Raw genomic sequence first — 22,475 nt, 5'->3', positions numbered from 1 at the left:
AACCTTGCACCTCCGTCTCCAAGACTTCTCTCGCGCTGCGCCAGTTCTCTGGAATGCACTACCCCAGACGATCCGACTGATGCCTAGCCACCACGTCTTCAAGCGTGCTTTAAAAACCCTTCAGCTTAAAAAAGCCTAGCACGTCAACTACTCAGTAAACTAACTTTCCCATGTCCCCTCCTTCTAAATATTATTCAGAATCTGCGCCCTACTCTTCATCTGTCTCCACACCCTCCATGCACATGATAACTGCACTCGATACTTGAGTATTGCATTTAAACATACTGATATGAAAATCCCTATTTATTATAATTGCCCGACCTGAAATAACAAGCACTTTCCACCTATTGTGTCCCCCCCATTTCCTTGTAGAATGTAATTTTGCGAGCAGGGACCTCACTCCTAATTTAACTGTTTAACTGTCTTACATTGTATTGAATTTATTGTCTGTACATGTCCCTGCTTAATTGTACAGTGCTGCGGAATATGTTGGTGCTATATAAATATAAATTATTATTATTATTAAAGGCTTTCTGAGGCTGGATAAACCAGAAGATATTTCCAGCATTTAATCTCTTTCGGATGAATATTTTGAGCAGATTCAACAGAAGTAAATCTGCACCAGAAGGAAGGTGTGCAGCGTTCTCGACACCCATGGCACTGACCTTCCATCCTCCTAGGAATCTTCTCTTGTTTGGCTGTATACCTCCATGTTATCACACAGTAATATTATCTGACATATTTACATAGTTAATACGAATGAAAAAAGACAAATGTTCACAAGTTTTAATCGGATGGGAGAAAATGAACGTACAACCATAATGCATGTTCCATTCTGACCAAAAGAGCTAAATATTTGCTTCTGATCTCAATTGTCAATCTACTGGAGATTCAAGAAAGCACCTTATATATTTACATCATTATTTATGTTATTGTTTTTAAAAAAGCATCTAAGTCTAAAAAAAACATCTATATGGTATAAAAACCCATCCAGACCGATGGTTTTGTCCGGTTAAAGTAAAGGAGCTAAAAAGCCCTCACCCTCCAAGTAATTTTGTCTTATCCTTTATCGTTGTTGTTTTACAAAGAACTGTCACCCAGCTTATATTTTATTGGATACAAATTACCTTTGATGTGGCACATATACACTGCTCAAAAAAATAAAGGGAACACTTAAATAACACATCCTAGATCTGAATGAATGAAATATTCTCATTGAATACTTTGTTCTGTACAAAGCTGAATGTGCTGACAACAAAATCACCCAAAAATCATCAATGGAAATCAAATTTATTAACCAATGGAGGCCTGGATTTGGAGTAACCCCAAAAATTAAAGTGGAAAAACACCCTACAGGCTGATCCAATTTTGATGTAATGTCCTTAAAACAAGTCAAAATGAGGTTCAGTATTGTGTGTGGCCTCCACGTGCCTGTATGACCTCCCTACAACGCCTGGGCATGCTCCTAATGAGGTTGCGGATGGTCTCCTGTGCGATCTCCTCCCAGACCTGGACTAAAGCATCCGCCAACTTCTGGACAGTCTGTGGTGCAACGTGATGTTGGTGGATGGAGCGAGACATGATGTCCCAGATGTGCTCAATCGGATTCAGATCTGGGGAAAGGGCGGGCCAGTCCATAGTTTCAATGCCTTTATCTTGCAGGAACTGCTGACACACTCCAGCCACATGAGGTCTGGCATTGTCCTGCATTAGTAGGAACCCAGGGCCAACCACACCAGCATATGGTCTCACAAGGGGTCTGAGGATCTCATCTTGGTACCTAATGGCAGTCAGGCAACCTCTGGCGAGCACATGGAGGGCTGTGCAGCCCTCCAAAGAAATGCCACCCCACAGCATTACTGACCCACTGCCAAACCGGTCATGCTGAAGGATGTTGCAGGAAGCAGATTGCTCTCCACGGCATCTCCAGACTCTGTCACGTCTGTCACATGTGCTCAGTGTGAACCTGCTTTCATCTGTGAATAGCACAGGGCGCCAGTGGCGACTTTGCCAATCCTGCTGTTCTGTGGCAAATGCCAAGCGTCCTGCACGGTATTGGGCTGTGAGCACAACCCCCATCTGTGGACATCGGGCGCTCATACCACCCTCATGGAGTCGGTTTCTAACCATTTATGCAGACACATGCACATTTGTGGCCTGCTGGAGGTCATTTTGCAGGGCTCTGGCAGTGCTCCTCCTGTTCCTCCTTGCACAAAGGCGGAGGTAGCGGTCCTGCTGCTGGGTTTTTGCCCTCCTACGGCCCCCTCCACGTCTCCTGGTGTACTGGCCTGTATCTTGGTAGCGCCTCCAGCCTCTGGACACTACGCTGACAGACACAGCAAACCTTCTTGCCACAGCTCGCATTGATGTGCCATCCTGGATGAGCTGCACTATCTGAGCAACTTCTGTGGGTTGTAGAGTCCGTCTCATGCTACCACGAGTGTGAAAGCACAACCAACATTCAAAAGTGACCAAAACATCAGCCAGAAAGCATTGGTACTGAGATGTGGTCTGTGGTCCCCACCTGCAGAACCACTCCTTTATTGAGGGTGTCTTGATAATTGTCAATAATTTCCATCTATTGTCTATTCCATTTGCACAACAGCATGTGAAATTGATTGTCAATCAGTGTTGATTCCTAAGTGGACAGTTCGATTTCACAGAAGTTTGATTTACTTGGAGTTATATTCTGTTGTTTAAGTGTTCCCTTTATTTTTTTGAGCAGTGTATATATTCCCATGAGAAGAATCTGTGACTTCTCTGCATTTAGTGGTCACTATTCACCTGTGTAGTCATATGTAGGAATTTCCTCTTTACACTGCTCATCACCCCTCACATATGTCTCTGTAGTATTAATATGGGTCAGATCTTCACCCTGAAGTCACAGACAGATGGAGAAGTCTCATCTATGATCAGCTCTAATCCTGCCATCAACACCGTTCTCATTACACAAGTATAAAACATATAATACTGGTGGATAAAACAAGACTGAGCACAAGACCTTCACAGCCGTCTACACATCATAGGGGAGATCTCATGACACCTTCTCTCCATCTACCTGATGATCCTGACGAACATTAGGATCTTCTTGTTTACAGTCCTGTGGAAGAAGAGGATGGGGACATCTCTCTGGTGTTGTCCTCTTACTGGATAGATCTGGAGGAAACACATACAGGGACTGAATTCATTCTTTACATACAGATAATTATAGGCCGTGTGTATTTAGTCCTATCTATTACCTGGTGATGTGAGGGGCTGGGGAACCTCCATCATGATGTCCCTGTACAGATCTTTGTGTCCTTCTAAATACTCCAACTCCTCCATGGAGAAATAGACGGCGACATCCTGACATATTATAGGAACCTGACACATACAATGATACCGTCATCCCCCAGATCCCTTCATAGAGTTACTGTATAATGTCCCAGCATTCCCAGCAGTGTCACCTCTCCAGTCAGCAGCTCAATCATCTTGTAGGTGAGTTCTAGGATCTTCTGGTCATTGATGTCCTCATGTATAATGGGGTGAGGGGTAGGCCCTGTGATTGGGCTCGGGGGTCTTTCACATCCCTCAGACACAGGGTCCTGACAGCGCTCACTAGAGGTCTTCTTCACTACTGTGTAATCCTGATTATGGAGAGACACATTATCTATCGTCAGCAGACAACTTCATCCAGCACCATGACAACCAGCACAGCAGAGTCCTGCATCCACTGAGGCCCCTGATCATGTGACCCCTGACTCCTCCCTCCTGTGACCTCATCACAGGTCCTGTGCGCACAGAGCAGCCATATATGTGGTGGCGGCTCTGCAGGTGGAGGTATGTGGAGATCCCCCATTACTGGGCGCAGGGGGCATTAACCCCTTCAGCTCGGAGACTCTTTTGGGGTCTTGTGTTGCCCCTTTATAAGAATCGTAAGGTTTTTGTTCTGTTTCCTGTAATAGATGCATACGACCCAACTATGGAGACAGGAAGGGGGGAAACGTATTGTTCTCATAGTACAGGACCCCTTTACTGCCCCACAGTGTAATGCCCCCATTATGCTCCTTATGCAGGATGTATGATGCCCCCCACACAGTGTAATGCCCCCATTATGCCCCTTATGCAGGATGTATGATGCCCCCACACAGTGTAATGCCCCCATTATTTCCCTTATACAGGATGTATGATGCCCCCACACAGTGTAATGCCCCCATTATGCCCCTTATGCAGGATGTATGATGCCCCCCACAGTGTAATGCCCCCATTATGCCCCTTATGCAGGATGTATGATGCCCCCACACAATGTAATGCCCCCATTATGCCCCTTATGTATTATGTATGATGCCCTCCACACAGTGTAATGCCCCCATTATGCCCCTTATGCAGGATGTATGATGCCCCCATTATGCCCCTTCTGCAGTATTTATGATTCCCCCTACAGTGTAATGTCCCCATTATGCCCCTTATGCAGTATATATGATGCCCCCCACACAATGTAATGCCCTCTTTATGCCCCTTATGCAGGATGTATGATGCCCCCACACAGTGTAATGCCCTCATTATGCCCCTTATGCAGTATGTATGATGCCCCCACACAGTGTAATGCCCCCATTATGCCCCTTATGCAGGATGTATGATGCCCCCACACAGTGTAATGCCCCCATTATGCTCCTTATGCAGGATGTATGATGCCCCCACACAGTGTAATGCCCCCATTATGCCCCTTATGCAGGATGTATGATGCCCCCAAACAGTGTAATGCCCCCATTATGCTCCTTATGCAGGATGTATGATCCCCCCACACAGTGTAATGTCCCCATTATGCCCCTTATACAGTATGTATGATGTCCCCACACAGTGTAATGCCCCCATTATGCCCCTTATGCAGGATGTATGATGCCCCCACAGTGTAATGCCCCCATTATGCCCCTTATGCAGGATGTATGATGCCCCCACACAATGTAATGCCCCTTATGTATTATGTATGATGCCCTCCACACAGTGTAATGCCCCCATTATGCCCCTTATGCAGGATGTATGATGCCCCCACAGTGTAATGCCCCCATTATGCCCCTTATATAGGATGTATGATGCCTCCACACAGTGTAATGCCCCCATTATGCCCCTTATGCAGTATGTATGATGCCCCCCACGCAATGTAATGCCCTCCTTATGACCCTTATGCAGTATGTATGATGCCCCCACACAGTGTAATGCCCCCATTATGCCCCTTAAGCAGTATGTATGATGCCCCCACACAGTGTAATTCCCCCATTATGCCCCTTATTCAGTATGTATGATGCCCCCACACAGTGTAATGCCCCCATTATGCCCCTTATGCAGTATATATGATGCCCCCCACACAGTGTAATGCCCCCATTATGCCCCTGTAATCAGGTGAACGGATACAACGCACAGACATACACAATGTGGAAGTAACTAATATAATTATTTATGTCCCTGATATGGGGGAATTATGATAACTATAGCAACAGTGAAAAATGCAGAACAGGGAGATTACAAGATGAAATCTACAATATCAGATATACAATGAATTCTCCGGCTCACTCTAACTGTAATCGCAGCCTCTAACCATATGTTACTTTTATCTACTGACAAGGGTGATGGTCCGGACACATATAGGCCATTATGCTCTCCGGCGTGGAACACATAACTACGGGCATGAGCAGTCACGGGTACAAGTGGCGTGGCGGCAATCAGTTTATCTGGCGTTTCAGTGTAAAGCGCGTCACTTCCGGACATGCACACTAGGTGATGGACATTATCGAACCTCTAGCGCATGAGAAGTAGCGCAGGCGCAGTACATTATTGTAGACAGACTCCATTCTATATATCCTGTGACAATTCACCTCTAGGAAAGGGAATGGGTCTCCTAGTCTGGGGAGGGGTTTTGGATGAAGTGGGATATTTAAACATGGACACCTGACTGTATCAAGCCTCCTGTTGAACCTGTTGGGGAAACGCATCAGGGCGGATTATAGAAACATTCTTTGATGAGTCCATACTCTTTCCTATATACAGTGGGGAAAATAAGTATTTGATACACTGCCGATTTTGCAAGTTTTCCCACCTACAAAGAATCGAGAGGGCTGTAATTTTTATCATAGGTACACTTCAATGGTAAGACAGAATCTAAAACAAAATCCAGAAAATCACATTGTATGATTTTTACATAATTAATTTGCATTTAATTGCATGAAATAAGGATTTAATACAATAGACAAACAGAACTTAATATTTGGTCTAGAAGCCTTTGTTTGTCAGACATTTCCTATAGTTCTTGACCAGGTTTGCCCACACTGCAGGAGGGATTTTGGCCAACTCCTCCATACAGATCTTCACCAGATCTTCCAGATTTCAGGGCTGTCACTGGACAACATTGAGTTCAGCTCCCTCAGAAGATTTTCTATTGGGTTCAGGTCTGGAGACTGGCTAGGCCACTCCAGAACCTTAAAATGCTTCTTACGGAGATCCTTTTTGGTTGCCCTGGCTGTGTGTTTCAACTCATTTTCATGCTGGAAGACCCAGCTGCGACCCATCTTCAGTGTTCTTACTGAGAGAAGGAGGTTGTTGGTCAAAATCGCTCAATATATGATCCCATCCATCCTCCCTTCAATATGGTGCCATCGTCCTGTCCACTTTGCAGAAAAGCACCCTCAAAGTATGATGTTTCTCCCACCCTGCTTCACAGTTGGGACGGTGTCCTTGGGGTTGTATCCATATCCTTCTTCTTACAAACATGGCAGTGTAGTTGATACTAAAAAGTTCTATTTTGGTCTTATCTGAGCACATGACCTTCTCCCATGCCTCCTTTGGATGATCCAGATGGTCATTGGCAAACTTCAAAGGGGTCTGGATGTGTGCTGACATGAGCAGGGGGACCTTGTGTGCCCTGCAGGATTTTAATCAATGTCAACGTAGTGTGTTAATAACAGTAATGTTTGACAATGTGGTCCCAGCTCTCATCAGGTCAATTATCAGTTCCTCCCATCTAGTTATGAGCTGATTCCTGACCTTTCTCAAAATCATCCTTACCCCACGAGGTGAGATCTTGCATGGAGCCCCAGACCGAGGAAAATTGACAGTCATCTTGTGTTTATTCCATTTTCTAATAATTGTGCCAACAGTTGTTGCCCTCTCAGTAGGCTGCTTGCCTATTGTCCTATAGCCCATCCCAGCTTTGTGCAGGTCTACAATTTTGTCCCTTAGCTCTTTGGTCTTGGCCATGTTAGAGAGGCTGGAGTGTGATTGAGTGATTGTGTGGACGTGTCTTTTATACAGATAACGAATTCAACCAAATGCAATTAATACAGGTAATGAGGGCAGAGTAGGAGGGCTTCTTAAAGAAAAACTAACTGGTCTATGAGAGCCAGAATTCTTGCTGGTTAGTAGGCGATCAGATACTTATTTCATGCAATAAAATGCAATTTAAAAAATCATACAATGTGATTGTCTGTTTTTTTATTTTTATATTCTGTCTGTCACAGTTGAAGTGTACCTGCGATAAAAATTACAGACCACTCCATTCTTTGTAGGTGAGAAAACTTGCAAAATCAGCAGTGTATTAAATACTTATTTTCCCCACTGTATATACCATGAGGCATATCTGGTCCTATTAAATTTATCAGTGCATTTTTATATATATATATATATATATATATATATATATATATATATATATATATATATATATATATATCTCTCTATCTATCTATCAGGGTCAACTAGGGCTTTTGAGGGACAACCACCAGTGAGCGGGGACGCCATTGTTGTTCCTTAGTCTGCCAGCCTCCCCGTTTAGGCAGTATCAGCTTTGCTTAGGTACAGGATAGGGTACGGTAGTGACTGTATCAATTATTCAGCAACATCTTTGTTTACATCTGTTTATACACAGTTGAAACCAGAAGTTTACATACACTATATAAAAAAGACACATCTGCATGTATTTCTCAATATCTGACATGAAATCAGAATAAACCTTTCCCGTTTTAGGTCAATTAGGATTACCATAATTTTTAATATCTGCCAAATACCAGAATAATGAGAGAGAATGTTTTAAGGCATTTTTATTACTTACTGCAAAGGCAAAAGTTTACATACATTTCATTAGTATTTGGCACCATTGCCCTTAACCCCTTTACAGCCTGTGGTGTATTAGTACGCACCAGGCTGTCACCCCCTGTTAATCGCGGGCTCCGGCGCTGAGCCCACACTGAACCGGGCACATGTCAGCTGATTTTTACAGCTGACATGTGCCTGCAACAGCCGCGGGTGGAATTGCGATCCACCCGCGGCTGTTAACATGCTAAATGCCGCTGTCAATCTCTGACAGCGGCATTTAACATCGCCGCACCGGAAGCGCATCACTTATCCCGCCCATCGGTGACACCGGGTCACTGATGGGTGTGCATGACAACCCTGGGTCTGCAGCAGACCCCAGTGGTTGTCATGTGCTGATCGCTATGAGCACCACCTAGTGGTCGGCGCTCATAGCACAGGGGCATTTCTGCTACATAGAGGTGATCTGCTCATCACCTCTATGTAGCAGAGGCGATCAGACAAGTGCTGCTTCTAGTCTCCTATGGAGACTATAGAAGCAAGAAAAAAGTGAAAAAAAATGTTTTTAAAAATATTTAAAAAAAATTTAAAATATAAAAGTTTAAATCACCCCCTTTTCGCCCCATTCAAAATAAAATAATTAAAAAAAAAACACATACACATATTTGGTATTGCCGTGTTCAGAATCACCCGATCTTTCAATATAAAAAAAGAATTAATCCGATCGGTAAACGGCGTAATGAGAAAAAAATTCAAAACGCCAGAATTACATTTTTTGGTCGCCGCAACATTGTAATAAAATTCAATAACGGGCGATCAAAACATCAGATCTACCCCAAAATGGTATAAATTAAAACTTCAGCTCGGCGCGCAAAAAATAAGCCCTCACCCGGCCCCAGATCCCAAACTTTGGATTTTTTTTTCACCATTTAAATAAAAAAAGAACCTATACATATTTGGTCTCTACGAACTCGTAATGACCTGGAGAATAATAATCGCAGGTCAGTTTTAGCATTCAGTAAACGTGGTAAAAAAAAATTAAAAAAAATCTATCATATTGCACTTTTTTCACAATTTCACCGCACTTAGAATTTTATTCCTGTTTTCCCATACGCGATATGGTAAAACCAGTAATGTCGTTCAAAAGTACAACTCATCCCGCAAAAAATAAGCCCTCACACGGCCATATTGACCAAAAAATAAAAACTCTATGACTCTGGGAACAAGGGGAGCAAGAAACAAAAATGCAAAAACGGAAAAGGCTCGCACCTGCCTTTTCAGCTTTGCAAAAAATTTTCAATAGGATTGAGATCAGGGCTATGTGATGGGCACTCTAAAACATTGACTTTGTTATCCTCAAGTCACTTTGTTACCATTTTGGCAGTATGCTTCGGGTCATTGTCCATTTGGAAGACCCATTTCCGCTCAAGCTTTAACTTCCTGGCTGAGATGTTGCTTCAGTATTGCCACATAATCTTCTTTTCTCATGATGCCATCTATTTTGTGAAGTGTACCAGTCCCTCTTGCAGCAAAACAACTCCACAATATGTTGCTGCCACCCCCGTGTTTCACATTTGGGATGGTGTTTTTAGGCTTCCAATCTTCTCCCTTTTTCCTCCAAACGTAACAATGGTCATTATGCCCAAAAAGTTCAATTTTAGTTTCATCAGACCACAGGACATGTCTCCAAAAATTAAGGCCTTTGTTCCTTTGTGCATTTGCAAACATTAATCTGGCTTTTTTTTGTTTCATTTGGAGTAATGGCTTCTTCCTGCAAAAGTGGCCTTTCAGCCCATGTTAATACCGTACTTGATTCACTGTGGTTATTGACACAATCTTACCAGCTTCCGCCATCATCTTCACAGGGTCTTTTGCTTTTGTCCATGGTTTAATATGCACATGTTGGACCAAAGCACGTTCATCTGTGGGACACAGAACTCGTCTACTTCCTGAGCCGTATGATGGCTGGACATTCCCATCTTGTTTGTTCTTGCGTATAATTGTTTGTACAGATGAACGAGGTACCTTCAGGTATCTTGAAATTGTACCCAAGGATGAGCCAAACTTGTGCAAGTCCACAATTCTCTTTGTGATATCTTGACTAATTTCATTAGACTTTCACATGATGCTGAACAAATAAGTAGTGTGTTTCAGGTGTGCATTAAAATACATCCACAGGTGTGTCTCTAATCAACTCAGCTGTTGCCAAAAAGCTTCCAAACACATGGCATCATCATATGGACAATCCAGAATTGTTTAAAGGCATAGTATGTAAACTTTTGACTTTGAAGTAAGTAATAAAAACGCCTTAAAACATTCTCTCTCATTATTCTGGCATTTGTCAAATATTAAAAATTATGGTAATCTTAATTGACCTAAAATGGGAAAGGTTTATTCTGATTTCATGTCAGATATTGAGAAAAACATGCATATGTGTCTTTTTATATAGTGTATGTAAACTTCTGGTTTCAACTGTACATCCACAACAAGCCATTCAGCTTATTTTTTTTTCCTTAGATTTAAGTATATATATGTTGTTAGTTCAGTTTTTAATGCATATATTTAATAAAGGTTTAAGAACAGGGCTGTGGAGTCGGTAAGCCAAACCTCCGACTCCAACTCCACGACTCCGATTCCCTCATACATGGCTCATGTTTATGTGATAAATTTACTGTAGCTCAGATTCATCTCAGCTAAAAGTCTAGATCCTTAGATCAGGGATAGGACAGATATTTACAGGACATTTCATAACTTTCCCAAATTCTTATGAAAAAAAATATTCCCCACAAACTGCATTGAACTACTGTACCCAGTTTATTATATATTTTAGGAGTTGGAATTGGTCTATTTTATACCGACTCCGATTCCGACTCCACCAAAATGGACACAGACTCCGACTCCAGCTCCACAGCCCTGTTTAAGAATTTACTTTAGAGTGCTGTCCCCACAGCACTGCTTCTAAACACACTATGCTATGTGACGACACAGCATTTGATCTCAATTTTCCAGACATAAATTCAGTAGGCCAGGAGACATACGCTATTATTTTTTTGTTGACTTTTTAATTTGTGGTTGGTCAAGAAGCACAGACTATTGTTTGTATAAACCTGGATGTTGACACTTGAGTTGATATGTACTGCAACTTATTGTCTACTAGCTTTGCAAAACGGGTGCAGGGTCATTGAATAATGGATGTTTACTAATTATGTTGATTGACCATTGTGTGGGCCCTGTGGCTTGTTTTTTTCATAAAACAGAGAAGGATGAACTGTGCAGATCGATTAAATGTTCAAAACAATGAGTTAAACTCATCCCACCTCCCCCTGTGGATGATGACCTGAGCCACAGATGTAAATATAAAAAGTGATTTATATCTTTCTGCAAGAAGAATGAGAGTCAACTGCCAGAGCAACAGCTAAGACAACATGGCCCCATGAAGAGGGACACAGATTTGACTTTCTATAGGATGTCAGCTTAGGGGACCATGGCCCCAGCTGGAAGAACACAGAAGTGTTCCACTGAATATCACTGAACCCATGGATACGTTTGGTAAAGCTAGGATTGTGACCATCTGGTCATCTGACCCCCAAGGATACATTTGGGTCACCTGTTCCCATGGAGATGTTTGGGGTAGCCAGGTTGTCATGCTAGGTATGGGAAGGACCCAGCATACGATGAAGGGAAAGGGGGGGAAGCCCAGCAACTAAGGAAAGGGAGAGTGGAGACCCCCTAGGCAGATCTAACACCCTGACTCCCCTACACTTAGCTTTGAGAAGACACCAGAAAGATCACGACTAAAGTCCACAAAGGAACTCCAAGAAGAATCTAGCCGACTGCTAGAACTCCAGACCTGAACAGAGGAATTTACTCTATCACAAGCTATTCTCTGAAGAAACTGAGAGTTTTTAAAGATCCAGCTATGGTGTGTTAATTAGCAGCAGGAGGTCGAGATCACTGCTGGGTCCTAGAGAGGGAGGCATGATGAAAGGATCAAGAAGGTGTCTGCAAGGCCAAGTGCAGCAACTTTCTACAGCCGGATCCAGAATGACTGTCTGTCAAACCTGACACACCCGTGACAGGTTGGGACCCTACGGTCACTTGGAACCCAGGGAGATGTTTGAAGTAGCCAGGTTAGGACCCTCCAGTCACCTGGAACCCATGGATATGTGCAGAGAAGCCAGGTTGCAACCCTCCGGTCACCTGGTCACGTACCTCTATGGACTGTCAGCTTTCTAAGCTTGTCATTACCTCCTCTCTGTGGATGCCCGCTAAAAGCGAGGTGCCATTGGTGGGGGTAGTCGGCCCTGGAAGCCCCGAAGTCTAAGCGGCTTTAATCCCCGCGAGTCAGCGGAAGGGTGGGACTTTGTGATTTTACACCATTTTGGGTATTTTGCTGGGACTGTTCTATATGTTATTGTCTGTTTGGTGGTTCAAGTATTGCCACACTGTTTTATCCTCACCCTGTGTTGTCCGAGCAGAATTCTGCTCACAGGAGACCCCCCGTGTCTCCGAATGGTACCATGTACCCCTTGTGAGGCAGTGACCGGGATCATATACGAGGGGCGTTATATATCACCCAGAATGTGTACAGAGTCCTATTAAATCCATTGGAGTGCATTGCAGTCACAAACTCACATGTGGCTGCAATGCAGGACTGAAGGTCAGCATTGACCTGGTCAGGCTATCTGGCTAAGGCTGATTAGTAAAACCCGGCAGGGCCTTCATTTCTTGGAGGAGGTTACAGGAAGGCAGTGGGGCGGGCTCCTCCCTCCAACCCGGGTTTCCAATGGCTCTTGCCACAGGTCCTTTAAAAACCCTGCAGTAAGGATTAGTGTTGTTCAGTGTTGGGACCTGCTAGGAGGATAGCAGGAAAACTCGGCAGGACTGTGTATAGCTGAACCCACGCCTGGGAAGGCTCTGCACCCGTCAGGCTCTGAGTGGCCCGGCGCGGCCGTTAACCACGGCATCCATTGTCTATAGACTTTCTGTTAACCCGGCTGCGAACCGGAGGACTTTTTGTTAACCCGTGAGTTGCTGAAATAAAAGCTGTTTATGTTGGACTTGCTTGGGTCACTGCCTCAGTTACTGCACGGTGTGAACACCGCTGCCTTACCATTTGGTGGAGAAAGCGGGCGTTGTGACTGAGGCATACCTCACCGGCAGCTGCATGACCACAATCCGGCCTGCCACCTTTCAGTTCCACCCCGTGGACAAAATGGAGGAGCTGTTAAAGCAGCTGGTACTCACTCAGCGGCAACAGCAGGAGCAGCACCTGAGTCTCCAGCGGCAACAGCAGGAGCGGGAGCAGCAGCATAATCAGCAGCAGCAGCTACTGTACCAGCAGCAACAAAAAACAAAAGAACTGTTGCTGCAATAGATTGCTGCTCTGTGGGAGACGTCGACGGCACCAGCCCCGGAACGTCGAGAGGCCCGGGACAAGGTTCGCTCAGCGTTAAGGAAAATGGAACCGGAGGACGACATGGAAGCCTTCCTGACCATTTATGAGTGCACAGCAGAGCGGGAAAACCTACCAGCCATCCAGTGGGCAGAAGTGGTGGCTCAGTTTCTGGTCTGCGATGCCCAAAAGGCCTACTTCGACCTCAGTCGGGAGGACGCCCAGGACTACTAGAGGCTCAAAGGTGAGATCCTTGCCCGACTGGGGGTCAATACATACGTGAGGGCTCAGCGCGTATTTTCATGGGCCTATGTGGAGACCCGACCCCCCCGGTCTCAGGCTTATGACCTTTTGCAGCTGGTAAAGAGGTGGCTCCAGCCTGAGTCTTTCACTCCAGCCCAGATGGTGGAGAGGGTGGTGGTCGACCGGCTGGTGAGGACTCTGCCGGCCGCTATCCAACGTTGGGTGGGGAAAGGGGACCCCGGCACCCTCGACCAGGTGGTTAGCCTGATCGAGCACTACTCGGCCACTCAGGACTGCGTCCGAGACTCTGCCCCCTCGCGGCTGTCACGCCGATCCCTGCCAACCCAGGAACCGGGAAAGGGGTCACGCCCCTTTGCTGTGGACAGTCAGCACCTTACCCCTGCTGAAGGGGTACCCCGGAGTCAGAGTGGCAGGAGACCGGTTACCTCCCAAACGGTCATAAGACCTAACAGTACCTCCACCATTAGGTGTTTGCGGTGTCAGGGGCCGGGACATGTGGTTGCTAACTGCCCCCTGCCCCTAGTGACTTTGGTACATGGGTCGCTGGTGGCAGGAGACAACCCCAGTGGACAGACAGTCGGGGTTGTGTGTATCCATGGGGACCTCCGAGAGTACCCAACTGCAGAGGTAGGTTTGTCCACGCCATGTGGCGACATAAAACGTGGTGGGGGTGGTAAAAACTCTTCCCTATGGGACTGTGTTGGGAAGAGACCTGCCCCTGTTCTGGACTCTGTGGAAAAACAGAATCCACTCTCCCCTGGTAAAATTTGTTACAAGCGCTGTACCCGACGAATCCGAGTCAAGGGTACCTGCCATAGGGGTGTCCAACCTAGGGACAGAGTGTGACCCTGATAGGTCTCCCCTAGAGGTACTGGCAGGAGAGGTCGAGGACACCCCATCAATCCCTGAGCTGGAAGTGGTTTGGGACAGCTCAGCTACAGGATCCTACTCTGACTCGGGCACGGGAAAGGATGTTAGAGGTAAATGGTGTAGCTCAACAGCCCGGTGCAGATACTGTATTTTCACGCATGGTAGTCAATGGTGAGTTGCTGTATAGGGTAGACAGAATCAGGGACGAGGTCGTGGAACAGTACCTCAGTCGTACCGTCGGGCGGTTCTGGAGTTGGCACACACCCACCTGCTGGGTGGACACTTAAGGGTTAAAAAGACGCAAGAGCGCATCTTGCAGGGGTTCTTTTGGCCGGGGATTTACGCAGAGGTCCAAAAGTACTGTGAATCCTGCCCCGATTGTCAGTTGACCACACCCACCCCAAGTTTCCGTAGCCCATTGGTACCTCTGCCAGTGATAGAGGTACCTTTTGAACTGATTGCAATGGACTTCGTAGTGCCCATTGTAAAATCTGCTCGTGGCCACCAACATATACTGGTGGTCGTCGACTATGCCACCCGGTACCCGGAGGCTATACCGCTACGCCACACCTCGGCGAAACTGATTGCACGGGAGCTGTTTTCCATGTTCTGTCGCCTTGTACTACGTAAGGAGATCCTGACCGGTCAAGGGACCCCTTTTATGTCCAAGGTGACAAGGGAACTGTGCAATCTGCTAAAAATTAAACAATTGCACACCTCGGTGTACCACCCTCAAACCAACGGGCCAGTAGAACGGTTCAATAAAACCCTCAAGTCCATGTTAAAAAAGGTGGTTTCTAAGGACGGAAGGGATTGTGACATGTTGCTACCCTATTTGATGTTCGCCGTCCGTGAGGTACCCAGGCTTCCACAGGGTTATCTCCCTTTCAGTTATTGTACGGCAGACACCCTAGGGGTCTGTTGGACGTAGCCAAAGAGACGTGGGAACAAGAGCCGACTCCACATAGGAGTATAATTGAACATGTGGCTAGTATGCAGGACCGGATTGCGGCAGTCATGCCCATCGTAAAATAACATCTGTTAGATGCCCAGGCGGCCTAGAGGCACACATATAATAAAAGAGCCATGGTCAGGACTTTTAACAAGGGCGATCGGGTGTTAGTACTGGTACCCACAGCCGAGAGTAAGCTCATGGCCAAGTGGCAAGGGCCATATGAGGTTCGAGAAAAGGTGGGGGAGGTAAATTACAGGGTGTATCAGCCCGGAAGGAGGAAACCTGAGCAGCTTTACCATGTAAACCTGCTAAAACCTTGGAAAGATCGAGAGTGTTTAGTTACAGATGTCACTTTGGGCATATCGCCAGAGAGTTCTCTACCTTCAGCCAGGGATGCGTCCGGAGGAGAGGTCAAAATAAGTGATGTTCTCACTAAACAGCAGTGATGGGAGGCTCGCTCGCTGGTGCAGCAGAATACCGACGTGTTCTCAGAGCTACCGGGTAGGACTACAGTTCTCCAGCATGACATTGTCACCGAACCTGGGGTAAGGGCGTGAATGAGACCGTACTGGGAACCCGAAGCCCGGAGGCAAGCCATCACGGCTGAGGTAAATCAAATGGTCCAGTTAGCGTCATCGAGGAATCACGGAGTGAGTGGTCTAGCCCCATCGTACTGATTCCGAAACCAGACGGATCTTTACGCTTCTTTAACGATTTCCGGAAATTAAATGAAGTGTCAAAGTTTGACCTTTATCCAATGCCCAAGGTGGATGAGCTGATTGAGAGACTGGGGCAGGACCAGTACTTTACCACGCTTGATCTCACCAAGGGTTACTGGCAGGTACCTCTCACGAAATCGGCGAAGGAAAAGACCACCTTAATAACGCCGGAGGGTCTATATCACTATGCGGTCTTACCTTTTGGGTTACATGGGGCCCCGGCTACATTCCAGAGGCTGATGGACATAGTGCTCAAGCCCCATCAGAAGTCCGCGTCCGCGTAGCTAGATTATATTATCATCTTTAGCACCGACTGGCATACGCATCTATCCCAGGTACAAGTGGTGCTAGATTCTGTCAGAGCTGCGGGGTTAACGACAAACCCCAAAAAATGTGCGATAGGCCTAGAGGAAGCCCGATATTTGGGGTATGTGATTGGCTGAGGAATTATCAAGCCCCAAATCAATAAAGTTGAGTCCATAAAAAACTTGCCTAAACCGTCAATTGCAAACCAGGTGAGGGGGTTCCTTGGCATCCTTGGGTATTACCGCCGGTTTATACCTAATTTTGCTGGGAGAACGGCGGCCCCGACCGATCTCTTGAAAGGGAAAAAATCGGTAATGGTTCGATGGAACCCTCAGGCAGAAGAAGCCTTTCAGTCCATGAAGTTGGCCCTGTGTGGACAGCCGGTCCTCATCAGCCCCAACTTCAAGGAAACCTTCATTGTACAGACAGACGCCTCGGAGGTAGGCCTACGGGCGGTATTGTCACAAAACGTGAATGATGAAGAGCACCCGGTCACCTACTTGAGTAGAAAACTTGTCCCGGCAGAGAAAAACTATAGCGTGGTAGAGAAGGAGTGTTTAGCTATTAAGTGGGCCTTGGAATTGCTACATTATTGTTTACTTGGGCGTCAGTTCCACTTGGTGACGGACCACTCACCTTTGGTATGGATGAGGAATGCCATGGAGAGGAATGTGCGAGTCACCAGGTGGTTCCTGTCACTGCAAAATTTCAGTTTCTCTGTAGAACATCGCCCTGGGAAGTTGCAGGCAAACGCGGATGCCCTGTCCCGGGCACCCTGCACAAGATTGAAAGAGGGAGGGCATTTGTGAGGCAGTGACAGGGATCGTATACAAGGGGCGTTATGTATCCCCCAGAATGTGTACAGAGTCCTATTAAATCCATTGGAGTGCATTGCAGCCACAAACTCACCTGTGGCTGCAATGCAGGAAGGAAGGTCAGCATTGACCTGGTCAGGCTATCTGGCTAAGGCTGATTAGTAAAACCCGGCAGGGCCTTCAATTTTTGGAGGAGGTTACAGGAAGGCATGGGGTGGCCTCCTCCCTCCAACCCGGGTTTTCCAGTGGCTCTTGCCACATGTCCTGTAAAAACCCTGCAGTAAGGATTAGTGTTGTTCAGTGTTGGGACCTGCTAGGAGGATAGCAGGAAAACTCAGCAGGACAGTGTATAGCTGAACCCACACCTGGGAAGGCTCTGCACCCGTCAGGCTCTGAGCGGCTCGGATCGGCCGTTGCCCACGGCAACCATTGTGTATGGACTTTCTGTTAACCCTGCTGTGAACCGGAGGACTTTCTGTTAACCCGTGAGTTGCTGAAATAAAAGCTGTTTATGTTGGACTTGCTTGTGTCACTGCCTCAGTTACTGCATGGTGTGAACACGGCTGCCTTACACCCTCCAACTACCACACTGCTAATTAATAAATTCACACTTAGCCCCATTCTTAGTGCAGATTATAATGAACCCAGGACCCATGATATATTTCTCACACGATAATAGGATAGACAGGGGAATACCATCAATAGCCGCCATGGTGTCTGTGAATTGAGAGGGCTCGTGCGGCTCAGCACCGGGCACCCTATCCTTCCACAACATCACAATTTCAGCGATATCCAAATTCCCATGACGATGGTACCATTGAATAGAATAGTGAATCAGGGAGTCACAAGCCCCTTGATCCACCATTCAGCCTTCGCCTGTGAGTCTGAGACTCCGTGATCTGCAGGCACAATGACGTCACAACATCACAACTGTGGTATGGAACCTCAGTACTCACACTGCACAGACCGGAGCAGCACACAATCAACCGCAGCAATATCAGGAATTGTGCGGGCATCACAATCAAACCGCAGCAATATCAGGAATTGTGCGGGCATCATATTAAGTGAAAGGCTGTGGGGAATCATATTCAGGGGAGGAGTCCTGAGGAGATAATTTGCATATTCCCACTGCATTTTGGGGTAAGTGAAGAGTCTCCGTGAGCTCAAAGAACACTGGATTTTGGCTGCTGGAGCTGAAAAGAGGACATCGGTAAACCAGGGGAGGAGTCCTGAGGAGATAATTTGCATATTCCCACTGCATTTTGGGGTAAGTGAAGAGTCTCCGTGAGCTCAAAGAACACTGGATTTTGGCTGTTGGAGCTGAAGAGAGGACATCGGTAAACCAGGGGAGGAGTCCTGAGGAGATAATTTGCATATTCCCACTGCATTTTGGGGTAAGTGAAGAGTCTCCGTGAGCTCAAAGAACACTGGATTTTGGCTGTTGGAGCTGAAAAGAGGACATCGGTAAACCGCGCGCATTTTGAAGCTTTTTTTTGAAGCTTTTTTCACTGTTTTCAGAACATTAACAGTAAGAACATGGAAGAGTCCAGGAGCCATTTGGTGAGCTGCATATCCTGCTACATGTTCACAGACTTGCCAGTGGAAAAGCCAGACTTCACATGCCAGAAATGCAAGCTTGTGTCCCTGTTGGAGGAAAAGTTGCGAAATCTAGAAGAGAGGTTAACTACCTTGAAAATCATTAAGGAAGGTGAAGAGTTCTTAGACAGAGCAGAATTATCTCTTCATGATTCAGAAAGAGAAGAAATTCGAACTGCACCTGAGGAAACAGAGGAATGGAAGCATGTGACCCCGAGAAGCAGGAGGATCGAGAGGCAGTCAGCACCCATACTGCTCAGGAACCAGTACCAGGCTCTCTCGCAGGAGAACCATGAAGAAATACAGCAAGATAAGACTTTGCCAGCAATGAATAACCTTGTAAGCCCTCAGAATCCTCCTGGATGGAGAAAGAAGAATGTTGTGAAGAAAAAACGGAGAGTGGTGGTCATGGGGGATTCCCTGTTAAGAGGAACAGAGGCCGCTATCTGCAGACCAGACATAACCTCAAGAGAAATGTGCTGTCTTCCAGGAGCAAAAATTAAAGATGTGTCTGACAGGATATCAAGACTCTTCAGACCTACAGATCACTACCCATTCCTGCTAATACATGTGGGGACAAATGACACCGCAAGAAAGGACCTGGAAACCATCTGCAGTGACTTTGAAGACTTGGGCAAGAAAGTGAAAGAATTGGGAGCGCAGGTGGTCTTCTCATCCATCCTCCCAGTGGATGGCCATGGAACAATGAGGTGGAATAAGATTCTACAGGTGAACAACTGGCTACGTCGATGGTGCCGTCAACAAGGATTTGGATTTCTGGATCACGGAATGAATTACCTATACGATGGACTACTTGCTAGAGATGGGGTGCACCTTACGAAGACTGGAAAACATGTATTTAGAAATTGCCTTGCTGCACTCATCAGGAGAGCTTTAAACTAGAACAATGTGGGAAGGGAAGCAAAAGGCCAGATAAAGCCATACAGCTGACAAATACTATTGAGATCTCTGCTACTGGAAGTGGAAAGGAAAAACTAAGACAAAACAATTTAAATAATAAAAATATGGGAGGAAGAGAAAACAATCACAAAGTAAAATGTTTTTATACAAATGCACAAAGCATGGGCAACAAACAAGGAGAATTGGAACTACTAATGCAGGAAAAGGAATATGATGTCATTGGAATCACTGAAACTTGGTGGGACGATACACATGATTGGAATAAAAGGCTAAAAGGATACAACTTATTTGCAAGAAACAGACTTGATAAACGAGGAGGAGGTGTCGCATTGTATGTTAGAAAAGCGTATATCTGCACAGAGATTGAAGCTTCAGAGACTGGGAGTTCTGTGGAAACTGTTTGGGTAAGAATACAAGGAGAGAACAACGGAAAGGACACCATTGTAGGCATTTACTACAGGCCACCTGGGCAAGCTGAAGATATGGATGAACTCTTTATGCATCAAATGACCAAGTTCTCCAAAAAATATGACATAGTGGTCATGGGAGATTTCAACTATCCAGACATTTGTTGGGAATCTCTCTCAAGTAAAACTAACAGGTCAAGCAAATTCTTATCCTCTCTTGCTGACAACTTTATCTTCCAAAAGGTAGGGGAGAAAACAAGGGGATCTGCTACTTTGGATCTAATCCTTATAAACAAGGAGGAAATGGTTGAGGAGGTAAAAGTGGCTGGGACCCTAGGAGGCAGCGATCATGCTATTATAGAATTTTGGATAACTAGAGGAGGAAGACATGTGAAGACTCAAACTTCAAGGTTAGATTTTAGAAAGGCAGATTTTAAGAGACTCAGAAAGAGAATAGGAGGGATCCAATGGCTGGATGTCCTTAAGGACAAAAATGTCCAGGAAGGATGGGAAATTTTTAAAAATGAGATTCTCAAAGCACAATCGTTAACAATCCCGAAAAGTAGGAAGAATGGGAAGCATTTAAGGAAACCAGGATGGATGAACACAGAACTTAAACACATGCTAAAAAGAAAGAAAGAAATGTTTATTAAATGGAAAGAGGGAGGCATATCTAAAGAAGATTATAATGCAGTCTGCAGATCCTGCAGGGCATGTATCAGGTTAGCTAAAGCTGACAATGAATTAAGGCTTGCAAGAGATGTCAAAAGCAATAAAAAAGGATTTTGGGGGTATGTCAAAAGTAAAAGAAAAGTCAAAGATGCTATAGGATTTTTACAGGCTGAAAATGGAGAAATGGTAAGAGAGGATGTTGAGAAGGCCAAACTTTTTAATTCCTATTTTGCATCTGTTTTCTCTCAGAAAGAAAATGTAACATCAACTGATCTTCACTGTCCTTTTAAAGGAATAGAAGAATCCAAGTTATCTGTAAACAGAAAGATTGTGAGGGAATATTTAGCTAACATAAATGAGTTCAAGTCTCCAGGTCCAGATGAATTACACCCCAGAGTACTGAAGGAGATCGTAGAAGAAATTTTAGAACCACTCTCCATAATCTTTGAAAATTATTGGAGAACAGGAGAAGTCCCAGAAGACTGGAGAAGAGCAAATGTTGTTCCTATCTTCAAAAAGGGGAAGAAGGTGGACCCAGGGAACTATAGGCCGGTGAGTCTGACTTCTATACCAGGAAAGATCTTTGAAAAAATGATTAAACAACATGTATGTAAGTACCTGGATAAGAATGAAGTGATTAACCAGAGTCAGCATGGGTTTATAACTAACAAGTCATGTCAGACTAACTTAATTTCCTTCTATGACAGAATCACTGACTGGGTGGATCAGGGAAATGCTGTAGATATAGTATATCTTGACTTCAGCAAAGCATTTGACAAAGTATCTCACACCATCCTTATTGAAAAAATGACCAAGTATGCAATGGACCAGGCAACTGTTAGGTGGATTCATAACTGGCTTAGTGATCGGACTCAAAGGGTGATTGTAAATGGCTTCACATCCAGCTGGATGAATGTCTCAAGTGGGGTACCACAGGGCTCCGTCCTGGGACCTGTATTGTTCAACATCTTTATCAATGATTTAGATAAAGGAATTGAGGGTAAACTGATTAAATTTGCTGATGACACAAAGCTAGGAGGGATAGCTAATACTAGAGAAGAGAGAGAGAGGATTCAAAAAGACCTAAATAAACTGGAGCAGTGGGCAGCAACCAACAGAATGGTTTTTAACAGGGAAAAATGCAAAGTACTACATCTGGGCAATAAAAATGAAAAAAGCATATACAGAATGGGAGGAATAGAGCTAAGCAACAGTACATGTGAAAAAGACTTAAGTATACTAATAGATCATAGACTGAACATGAGTCAACAGTGTGATGCAGCAGCAAAAAAGGCAAATACAATTCTGGGATGTATTAACAGAAGCATACAGTCTAGATCACGTGAAGTCATTATTGGTCTTTACTCCTCTTTGGTCAGACCTCATCTGGAATACTGTGTACAGTTTTGGGCACCACATTTTAAAAAAGACATAGACAAACTGGAGCAAGTTCAGAGAAGAGCGACCAGAATGGTGACTGGTCTGCAAACCATG

At 45.3% G+C, this 22,475-nt stretch overlaps 1 protein-coding gene across 1 annotated transcript in view; it reads left to right on the top strand.

Moving 5' to 3' along the window:
- Positions 1-3,758: 3,758 nt before the first annotated feature.
- The window catches only part of LOC141217344 (uncharacterized), a 76,704-nt gene continuing 57,987 nt past the window's right edge, over positions 3,759-22,475 (top strand). The window contains exon 1 of the mRNA XM_073665768.1: positions 3,759-3,819. The gene's annotated coding sequence lies outside the window, so the exon portion shown is untranslated. The remainder of the gene's footprint in view (positions 3,820-22,475) is intronic.

The sequence above is a fragment of the Phyllobates terribilis genome, unplaced genomic scaffold (genome assembly GCF_046119375.1).
Source record: "Phyllobates terribilis strain yellow unplaced genomic scaffold, ASM4611937v1 Scaffold_238__1_contigs__length_3037890, whole genome shotgun sequence".
NCBI lineage: Eukaryota > Metazoa > Chordata > Amphibia > Anura > Dendrobatidae > Phyllobates > Phyllobates terribilis.
The sequence above is the reverse complement of the archived record's forward strand: the minus strand, read 5'-3'. Positions and strand labels throughout refer to the sequence as shown.